This window comes from Cervus elaphus, chromosome 30 (assembly GCF_910594005.1).
Source record: "Cervus elaphus chromosome 30, mCerEla1.1, whole genome shotgun sequence".
Lineage (NCBI taxonomy): Eukaryota > Metazoa > Chordata > Mammalia > Artiodactyla > Cervidae > Cervus > Cervus elaphus.
The window spans coordinates 78,171,015-78,182,383 of NC_057844.1; positions in this window are offsets into that span (position 1 = coordinate 78,171,015).

Here is an 11,369-nt window from a genome sequence, read left to right on the forward strand (position 1 = left end):
ATAAAGCTATCTAAACAATAACAGTGAGATACCATTTCATACTCATTAGATGGGAAAAATTTCAAAGTTTGACAGTTATCTGACAATTGTGAAGTTGTGGATGAAAAGAACACTACCATATTGTTTATGGTATGTGACTAGGGAATGGCACCATGGTGGGGGGGCGTGGTGGTGATCTGTCAGAGTCCTTCAAGATTTAATAGGTACTTTAACAAGTGTTGTAGAACTTCCTTGGCAGTTCAGTGGTTAGGACTTTTCCACTGCAGGGGTCACAGGTTCAATCCCTGGTAGGGGAACTAAGATCCCCTGCTGTGCGTCGAGGCCAAAAAAAAAGTGCCGTAAATGTAGTGGGTTTTCTGGGAAGATGGCAACCTCTGTGCCTCTCTTCCTCGCTCAGCTACTTCTGAGCAAAATAGCTGCTGGGCTACTGGACTTCCATATTTTCCCTTGGGACCTGCCAGGATTCAGATGTACAAGGACCTTGCCCGTTTTCCCCTCACCCTCTGTTGGACTCCTTCCTTACAGATCAGAAAAGCTTCTGAGCTAAAGTATAAGAAACTTACCACAGGAAGAGATCCGGGGCAGTGTTGACTGTCTCGTTTGTCATCACTTGAGGCTGGGAGACAGTTAGATAGTATTTGTGAACTGCTGCTAAAAAAGGCTGGACTCCAAGGATCCCATATCTGGCCAAAGAGCCATACATCCAGGAGCCACAGAAACACCTACGTGGACATGTGCCCAGTCGCTCAGTCGTGTCAGACTCTTTTCCTTCTCCAGGGGATCTTCCCGACCCAGGGATCGAGCCCGTGTCTCCTGCATTGCAGGCAGATTCTTTACCACTGAGCCACTGGAGAAGCCCTACGTGGACATACATTGTTTCAAAGGTTGTCATGAATATTCCTGTGATGAATATACTAGAGAAATCTGGTTACAATAAACAACAATCTAAATTAGAAAGTCAACTTGAAGATAAAGTGGAGAGGAAATACTTTTAGACTATGAAAATCTGAATGGCTGATGATACACTGGGTTCCTGAGAGTGAGTGTGAAATTGTTAGTCACTCAGTCATGCCCAACTCTTTGGGACCCCATGGATTATAGCCTACCAGGCTCCTCTGTCCATGGAATTTTCCAGGCAAGAATACTGGAGTGGTTTGCCATTCCCTTCTCCAGGGGATCTTCCTGACCTAGGGATGGAACCTGGGTCTCCCGCATTGCAGGCAGATTCTTTACCATCTGAGCCACCAGCAGTAGTAGCCTGGATTTCTAGAATTCTGTATAAATGTGAAGTAAGGAAGCTTGCAAGAGAAGAGGCTTTCTGCAAAGGAAACCCTGTTAGTAGTCTGGAAGTAAAAGATCCAATTCTCTTACCTAAACCTGGTAGGTAGAGAAAGGCTGGGACCCACAGGAAGCAAAACTGCCTAAAGATCTTATCTGACAAGGGGAAGATAAGGGGAGATTAAGCCAGCATGAAAGGAATGTCCCAAAGTTATTGGTGACGTCTCCATCAATAACTCCAGCAAGAGGGCCCCTGCTCTGCACCCAGGACTCAGAGGGCCTGGCTTTCTTGCACCCAGAGCCCACCTTTCAGGGAAGGAGTGCCCGCTGTGTGTGGCAGGGGAGCTACCCACCCACCTTCTGCACGTGCGGGGGGTTCCCTGGACTCCAGAATACCCCTCCCCACGGTCCCGAGCCAACCCTCAGGGTCCAGATGTGTTTTTTTCCAAGGCTGTCCTCCAGGGAATGAACACACATGGCAGGACGCAACAGCGGGCAAGGGACCACTCTGTGTATTTGTGTGCGTGTTGGGGAAGGCTTATAGAGCTTGCATTGTGCTGTGTCCACACCCACAAGTGTGATGGTGTCCTTCCTTGTGAGAACAGAGCCGAGTGGGGGCAGGAGGGCTGAGGGGCCATGAGCCAAGAGTGCCCCCCACCTCCAGTTTCCCAAGCAGATCCCCATGAAGTCTGGGAATTCTAAATGTAAGCCCAGGCTTTATGAAGATTTGTTACCTTGAAGGTTAGAACATGTTTTGTCTCACAGCTTGTTAGTTTGATTGATAACTTTTACGTATTTAGACAAAGGGTATGTGGGCCTTGCATTCTTGCCCTGGGCCCTGTAAATGTCAGGGCAGCATTGTCTATGGTAGATAATGAGCCATGAATTCAGAGAAGAAAGAGATCGCAGTGGGCTGGCGTGAGCTGTCGAGAAGGGCTTGGTGAGAATTCACACCGGTCATGGTATCTTAGGCTAGGAGGAGACAGCTGAGGTTCTGCCAGCTCAAAATGTCAAGTAGCTTTTATTCAGGCTCACATAAGGGAAACCGCTAACTTGGTACAGAGCTCTGATTTTACGGACAGGAAAACCCAGGGAGGTTCAGACATAGTAACGGAGCTGGGTGTGACCCCAAGGTCCCTGGCTGGCAGTTCTGTGCCTTTCCACTTTCCCATTTGCTTCAGCTGGCCAGCTAGGAAGGAACAGTGGTTTTGGAAAAACAAGGCCATGAGGAAGTTCAAAGAGGGGCCAAGAGGAGACTGGAGCTCCGAGTGCCTCCTCTTGTGTCTGTCTGGAAACACAGCCTCAAGTGGCTGCCTTTGGGATCTCACACCTGATCTTTAAAGCTAATGTGGATTGTGTATCTTGTTCTCTAATGAATCAGAGGTTCAACGAATTAGAGATCAAGCTTTGGAATTAGACTGGGGCTAGAACTCAGATGCTGCCCATTAATTGATGACTTTGGCTTTCCCGATGGCTCAGATGGTTAAGAATCTGCCTGCAATGCAAGAGACCCTGGTTCATTCCCTGGGTCAGGAAGATGCCCTGGAGAAGGGAATGGCTACCCACTCCAGCATTCTTGCCCAGAGAATCCTATGGACAGAGGAACCTGGCAGGCTACAGTCCATGGGGTCCCAAAGAGTTGGACACGACTGAGTAATACGTTCACTTTTTCTTTTTTGGCCAAGTTTTGGCAAAATTTTGAACCTCAGTTTCCTCATCTATAAAATGGGAGTGGTAATGCTAGGGTTCACGTGAAGAGTAAATGACATAACATATATCAAGCGTGCCTGGTGCTTGATTGGTATTGGCTGATGAACTTTCTCCCATATCCATGGGAACAGGAGTTCCCTAATGAAATGGTCACTTGTGGTCTGGTCACAAGGCTCTGCATTGTCTCATCAGGACGGTATTATATGGTGTTTAGAATGTATGCTGCAATGTATTTACTCCCTTTGGAAAATGATATTGCAGCAACAGGTGAGTTTTGAAGAACTGATGACGTGTTAACTTTGGATGAACACAGAGCAATGCTGAGTCCTGGTAAACTTACTGAGCAGGCACTCACAATCGGTTGGGATCCTTGGATGAAGGGCACACTTTCCTTTCCAGAGTTCCAGTCTATTTTTGTCAGCAAGGAGAAGTGATACGGCTTATTTTGTAATAATTCTTGTAATCCTATGATGAAATGCATGTTCTAAATCTACTAATCAGTTGGCAAAGACATAGTATTGTGCTTTTCTGGGTACTTAGAGGGAATATCTGAGTTGCTGCGAAAGCCATGGGATGGTTTATACGTTGTGCAGAAAAATCAGAAAGAGTCCTTTGACAGTTTTTTGTTTTTTTTTTAATCTTCAGGGTAAAAGGCATTTTATTTTAGCCAACATATTGTGTGGAGTTTTGTTTAACTTTATTATTTTTTTTAAATTAATTAATTTATTTTTTCAGTGGGTTTTGTCATACATTGACACGAACCAGCAATAGATTTACATGTATTCCCCATGACAGTTTTTTTTTTTTAACTAGCAAATATATATGAAATTTATGAGTCTTAAAATGAAATCAGTGAAAACATACAAATTTGGTGGTCAGTATGTTCTCCCTTAAGGGGACTATGAATTTTAGAAGAAATGGAACTTCAAGTTGTATCAAGCTATCGCTTTAAAAAAAAAAAAGCATTTGATTGATTGATTGATTTATCTGGCTCTGCTGGGTCTTCACTGCGGCACGCAGGATCTTTAGTTGCAGCATGTAAACTCTTAGTTGCAGCATGTGGGATCCAGTTCCCTGACCAGGAATCAAACCTGGGCCCCCCTGCATTGGGAGCTCAGAGTCTTAGCCACTGGACTACCAGGGAAGTCCCCAAGTTATCACTGTTTGCTACAAGTAACAGAATTGCTTTCCCCCAACTACCCCTTCCTCCTTTTGGAGTTTTCTTGACCCGTTTCGCCCATTTCATCCACACCCCATCTCATATCTCAGACAGCCTCCGAGACTGGTTTTTGTTTGTTTGCTTGGTTTTAGATTCCACCTGTGGGTAAGATCGTATACTCGTGTCTCTTTCCATCTGACTTATTTCACTTGGGATTCCCTGGTGGCTCAGATGGTGGAGTCTGCCTGCAATGCGGCAGACCCAGGTTCGATTCCTGGGTCAGGAAGATCCCTGGAGAAAGAAATGGCAACCCACTCTAGTATTCTTGCCTGGAAAATCCCATGGATGGAGGAGCCTGGCAGGCTACAGTCCATGGGGGTCGCTAAGAATCGGACACAACTGAGTGACTTTACTTTCACTTTTTATTTCACTTAGTATAACACCCTCAAGTTCTATCCATGTTGTCACAAATGGCAAGATTGCATTTTTTTAATGACTGAAATATATATATGTATATGTATAAATATCTCACGTTTTCTTTACCCATTTTTCCATCAATGGACGTTTAGGTTCTTTCCCTGCCTTGGCTACCGTGAACAATACTGCAGCAAACATAGTTTCAAGTGAGTGTTTTCATTTTCTGTGGATAAATGCCTAGAAGTAGAAATGCTGGATTGTATGGTATTCCTATTTTTAAGTTCCTAAGGAAGCTCCATACTGTTTTCCATAGTTGTGCACTGGGGAAGCCAGTATAGAATATTTTAGTGAAAGAATGGATGCCTTTTAGAATGTGTGTCATGTGGATATTCTCATTTTATCACTCTAGTCATTCAATTAATTCAACAAATATTTGGGGAAGGAGCTTTCTGAGAAGGGGAATAAATAGAGCAAGGGCCCTAGATGAATGCATATCTGGAACATTCAAGGGACAGAAAGGAGGCCAGCGTGACTAGAGTGTAGTCAAAGGAAGAGAAGTATAAGATGAATTTGGAAGGTTAGTAGACAGCCAGATCATGCAGGGCCTTGGAGGCTGTTGTATGGCCTTTTCTTTCTTTGAATAAGATGGGGATTCACTGGAGGGTTTGGACAGCAGAGCGTGCTTTCAAGATGGGGATTCACTGGAGGGTTTGGACAGCAGAGCGTGCTTTCAATATTTTTCTGTTTTTAGTTTTCAAAAATTTTATGATGGTGTATCTTGGCATGAATTTCTTTGGGTGTATCCTGTTTGGGAATTTCTCACTGATTCTTTGGTCATTTGCATTTTTTGCTACTGAGCCCATTCAATGAGCTTTTTAATTGAATTTTTCCGGCAAAATATTTTTCAATTGATTTTTTTTATCGTCTATTTCTTTTGTGTCTTCATTTTTTCATTTGTTGCAAGAGTGCTTCTAATTGTTCACTGGAGCAATTTTATGATGGCTGCTTTAAAATCTTGCACAGATTCTTGTCTTTTCTCACTGAAGTGAGATGACATGCTCCTGGTTCTTGGGGGATGAGTAATGTTTTCATATATTCTGGACATTTTTTTTCTAGTTCCTCTTTAAATCTTCTACCTTGGCTGTTATTAATAGTTTCTCATTTGGTGAAAGTCTGGGCACGAGCCTCAGTCTGTGGACACTTTACCCCTGGGCTGGTAGGGAGGGGGAGGTGTGTCCACTCTTTACTAGAGGACAGGGCATAGTCCACACTGGCAGGGGACCCAGGGGAGAGAGGAAACGGTGTGATTTACTTGTGGTATTGATCTCAGGTGGCCTTGGCCTGCAATGGCTTAGAGCGGGGCTTGGGTTCCCAGCCAGAACTTGAGGCTGGGTCATCCTGGAGAAAGCACCAGATCCTAGCCACTAGTCCAGTGGTCAGTGACAAGGGCCCTGGCCCTTTGGCTCTGCAGAAAAGAATTCCCACAAAGACGGAAAGCAGTGAAGCAAGTTATTTATTAAGAGGAAAAAAAGAGTACAGTATGTGTAGATAGACACACGGGCAGAGTCAGGGAGAGAGTTGCGGAGTCTGCCCTCGTAGTGGTTTCAGTTCAGTTCAGTCACTCAGCCGTATCTGATTCTTTGCAACCCCATGGACTGCAGCAAACCAGGCCTCCCTGTCCATCACCAACTCCAAAAGTTTACTCAAACTCATCCATCCAGTTGGTGATGCCATCCAACCATCTAGTCCTCTGTCATCCCCATCTCCTCCCACCTTCAATCTTTCCCAGCATCAGGGTCTTTTCAAATTAATCAGTTCTTCCCATCAGGTGGCCAAAGTATTGGAGTTTCAGCTTTAGCACATCAGTCTTTCCAATGAACACCCAGGACTGATCTCCTTTAGGATGGACTGGTTGGATCTCCTTGCAGTTCAAGGGACTCTCAAGAGTCTTCTTCAACACCACAGTTCAAGAGTGCCAATTCTTTGGCGCTCAGCTTTCTTTATAGTCCAACTCTCACATCCATACATGACTACTGGAAAAACCATAGCTTTGACTAGTGGTTTGAATTACTTTAATGGGGCATTTCTTCTGGGTTTCCTTTGGCCAATCATTTTGATTTGCCTGGTTCCCAGTCCATATTTGGCATATTTCAGGATCCTCCCATAAGTGCACACACACCTCTTAACCAAGCTGGATTTTACCCAAAAGATGTCTGGGTAGAACATCCCTTGACGTAACTCCCCTTTGGCCTGCACAGAGCCTTTTCTTTCTTTTTTTAAAATTTTTAATTTAAATTATTTATTTATTTTACTTTACAACATTGTATTGGTTTTGCCATACATTGACTTGAATCCGCCATGGGTGTACATGTGTTCCTCATCCTGAACCCCCCTCCCAACTCCCTCCCCATCCCATCCCTCTGGGTCATCCCAGTGCACCTGCCCCGAGCATCCTGTATGCATCGAACCTGGACTGGTGATTCGTTTCACATATGATAATTTACATGTTTCAATGACATTTTCCCATATCATCCCGCCCTCTCCCTCTCCCACAGAGTCCAAAGGACTGTTCAATACATCTGTGTCTCTCTTGCTGTCTCGCATACAGGGTTATCGCTACCATCTTTCTAAATTCCATATATATGCGTTAGCATACTGCATTGGTGTTTTTCTTACCGGCTTACTTCACTCTGTATAATAGGCTCACGGAGACTTTTCTGAGCATGTGCGGTCAGGGCGGTATCCTGACTTTGAGAATAAGAACGATGTGAGCTGGGCGGGTCCCAGCCACCTCGCCTTAAGGGTCCCGCTCTTCTTGTCTTGCAGTTTCCATCCGCAGGGAGTGGATCTCCCATCGCTTTACACTGGGGAGAGCCATCCGCCTCTTGCCTCAGTATCTGGAATAGGGCGGGTGCTGTCAAAAGCACTGTGTCCTGCTCAGCTTCCTCTTTCCTGGTCCTTTGGGTACAGACAGCAGTCACTTCACGGGGCTTTTATTTCGTCTACTCCTTTTGTTAAGCGTTTCTCTGCGGTTCCAGACCTGTGCGCTGTGGCCACGGGGAATCGGTTTAACTTGTGAGGGAAATAGAGCGACATCTGCTGGACACAGCGTGAACTGCTAGCTCAAGGTAGTTCACGATTATCAAATGGTGCTACATTCCTCTCTGGGAGAAGGCAATGGCACCCCACTCCAGTGTTCTTGCCTGGAGAATCCCATGGACGGAGGAGCCTGGTGGGCTGCAGTCCATGGGGTCGCTGAGAGTCGGACACGGCTAAGCAACTTCACTTTCACTTTCATGCATTGGAGAAGGAAATGGCAGCCCACTCCAGTGTTCTTGCCTGGAGAATCCCATGGAGGATTGAGGAGCCTGGTAGGCTGCAGTCCATGGGGTCGCTGAGAGTCGGACACGAGTGAAGCGACTTAGCAGCAGCAGCAGCACATTCCTCTGTATTAGGTTAATTTCTTTGTGAAGCTGAGGTTTTTAGCTGTTGCAGAAAGAAAAGCAAGTATTGCACCACAATCAATGTGGCGTGTCCAATCTGATTCCTAAAGCTCAAAACGTTGTGTAGTATCCAACAGGCAGGCACACACATCCTACTAATAAGTGTGGTTATGTAAGAATGAAATAAAAATATTTTTTCTTTGAATTTATATATTTTTTCCAAGCAGCTCCTAAGCTGCTAAGATATAAATCATAATTAAGTCGTTTGAACATATGCTACTTAACACATTATTGATCGGGAGAGCCTGTGGCCAGCAATTTTGCTATGTACATGAATACTGAAACACTCCAGTCAGTAATGTTCGGGTAACAAAAGACATATTAATACACCTCTGGTTAATAAGTTGTTATAATGTGCAGAATTGTTGGCTTATTTATTTTGCCTGAGGGGTGCAGTGAAAAAAATCAGAAGCACTGAAGGCATTGAGGGAGTTTGGGAACCTCTGACTTAAGGATGAATTCCTCCTGCTTTCTCTGTTTCTTCCAGGTAATGAATCACGCCCTGCATGGGGTGTAGTTGTGTGCATAGAACTAGGAAATCCTCAGACCCAAGTCTTCATCTTGCTTATGACAGACACCATCTCTGCCTTGTCCTCCCCCAAGTTCCCTCATTACCTTAAAACTCAAACCTAAGTCTCTCTGCCCCCAGTTTTCATGGCACATGGGCTACACCGGGTCTTTAAAACCAAGAGGAAACACGTGCCTCGGTTTCCCCAGACACTTGTTTCTAAAAGAAGGCAGGCCATTCAGGTCACCAGAAGACTTGGCTTGGGTGTTCATCATTTTGCCAATACCTCCTCCGCATGGGTAATTCTTTTTTTTTTTTTCCACAGATGTAACTTATCATATTATATGTGACTAGCCCAATCCTAATCATAGAGTTAAGGCTAACAGCAACAATAATGCAATCATGACAGTAGTAATATAACATTAGTTAAATGCTTACTATATCCCCAGGTTCAGTTCTAAGCATATATATTAACTCTTGATCCTTACCACAACACTGACTGGTAGATAGGATGTTACCCTTACTTTATTTATTTATTTTTTTCTTTTTTTTTTTTTTTCCCCTTATTCCCCATCCCGATCCCCCCTCCCACCTCCCTCTCCACCCGATTCCTCTGGGTCTTCCCAGTGCACCAGGTCCGAGCACTTGTCTCATGCATCCAACCTGGGCTGGTGATCTGTTTCACCCTTGATAATATACATGCTGTTCTTTCGAAACATCCCACCCTCACCTTCTCCCACAGAGTTCAAAAGTCTGTTCTGTATTTCTGTGTCTCTTTTTCTGTTTTGCATATAGGGTTATCGTTACCATCTTTCTAAATTCCATATATATGTGTTAGTATGCTGTAATGTTCTTTATCTTTCTGGCTTACTTCACTCTGTATAATGGGCTCCAGTTTCATCCATCTCATTAGAACTGATTCAAATGAATTCTTTTTAATGGCTGAGTAATATTCCATGGTGTATATGTACCACAGCTTCCTTATCCATTCGTCTGCTGATGGGCATCTAGGTTGCTTCCATGTCCTGGCTATTATAAACAGTGCTGCGATGAACATTGGGGTGCACGTGTCTCTTTCAGATCTGGTTTCCTCGGTGTGTATGCCCAGAAGTGGGATTGCTGGGTCATATGGCAGTTCTATTTCCAGTTTTTTAAGAAATCTCCACACTGTTTTCCATAGTGGCTGTACTAGTTTGCATTCCCACCAACAGTGTAAGAGGGTTCCCTTTTCTCCACACCCTCTCCAGCATTTATTGCTTGTAGACTTTTGGATAGCAGCCCTCCTGACTGGCGTGTAATGGTACCTCATTGTGGTTTTGATTTGCATTTCCCTAATAATGAGTGATGCTGAGCATCTTTTCATGTGCATGGGTAATTCTTGACCGATGTTGTTCAGCCGCTCATTCGTGTCCAACTCTTTGCGGCCCCATGCACTGCAGCACACCAGGCTTCCTTGTCCATCACCATCTCCCAGAGCTTGCTCAGACTTGTGTCCATTGAGTCGGTGATGTCATCCAACCATCTTGTCCTCTGTCGTCCCCTTCTCCTCCCACCTTCAATCTTTCTCAGCATCAGGGTCTTTTCAAACGAGCCGGCTCTTCACCCCAAGTGGCCCAAGTATTGGAATTTCAGCTTCAGCATCAGTCATTCCAATGAATATTCAGGGTTGATTTCCTTTAGGATTGACTGATCTCAAGAGTCTCAAGATCTCAAGAGTCTTCTCCAACACACAGTTCAAAAGCATCAATTTCTTCAGTGCTCAGCCTTCTCTATGGTCCAACTCTCACATCCATAAATGACTACTGGAAAAACCGTAGCTTTGACTATATGGACCTTTGTAGGCAAAGTAATCTTGCTGCTTTTTAATAGGCTGTCTAGGTTTGTTGTAGCTTTTCTTCCAAGGAGCAAGTGTCTTTTAATTTCATGGCTGCAGTCACCATCTGCAGGCTGGTGGACTCTAGTCCATAGGGTTGCAAAAAATAGGACATGACTGGAGCAACTTAGCATGCATCTAACACGTAACTGTGTAACAGCCCTGTGTGTGTGTGTGTGTGTGTGTGTGTAAAGTCGCTTCAGTGGTGTCTGACTCTTTGCGACCCTGTGGACTGTAGCCTGCCAGGCTCCCCTGTCCATGCAATTCTCCAGGCAAGAATAGTGGAGGGGGTTGCCATGCCCTCCTCCAGGGGATCTTCCTGACCCAGGGATCGAACCCACATCTCTTATGTCTCCTGCATTGGCGGGCAGGTTCTTTACCACCAGCACCATCTGGGAAGCCCCACAACAGCCCTATAGGACATGTAACTATAGAAGAGCTCTATATAGAAGATAAATATATAATGGGCACATAGCAGTAACAGCTTTAGTTTGGATTGCCAGCAAGTGACAGGCAATCTTCTTTTTTAAACATTTATTTATTTTTAACTGAAGGATACTGGCTTTACAACATTGTGTTGGCTTCTGCCATGCATCAACATGAATCAGCCATAGGTCCATGTATGTCCCCCATCTCCTGAACGTTCCTCCCAGCTCCCACCCCCAGACAGTCTTCTGAAACACAGTTTACTCTAAATGCTGCATGCTATGTAATCTATTTAAAGGCCTTTTAAGGAACAAATAGGAATTCAAAGTTAAATAATTTCAGTCTGAAATGGGGACACTATCAGCAGAATGCAAGTTGTGGGAAACTCTACACAACAAACAACCTGGATTCTTCTATTTGAAAAAATTGTCAGGAAAACAAACAAACAATGGAATGGGAACCATTAGAAAATGACATTCATGAGAGCTGGAAATC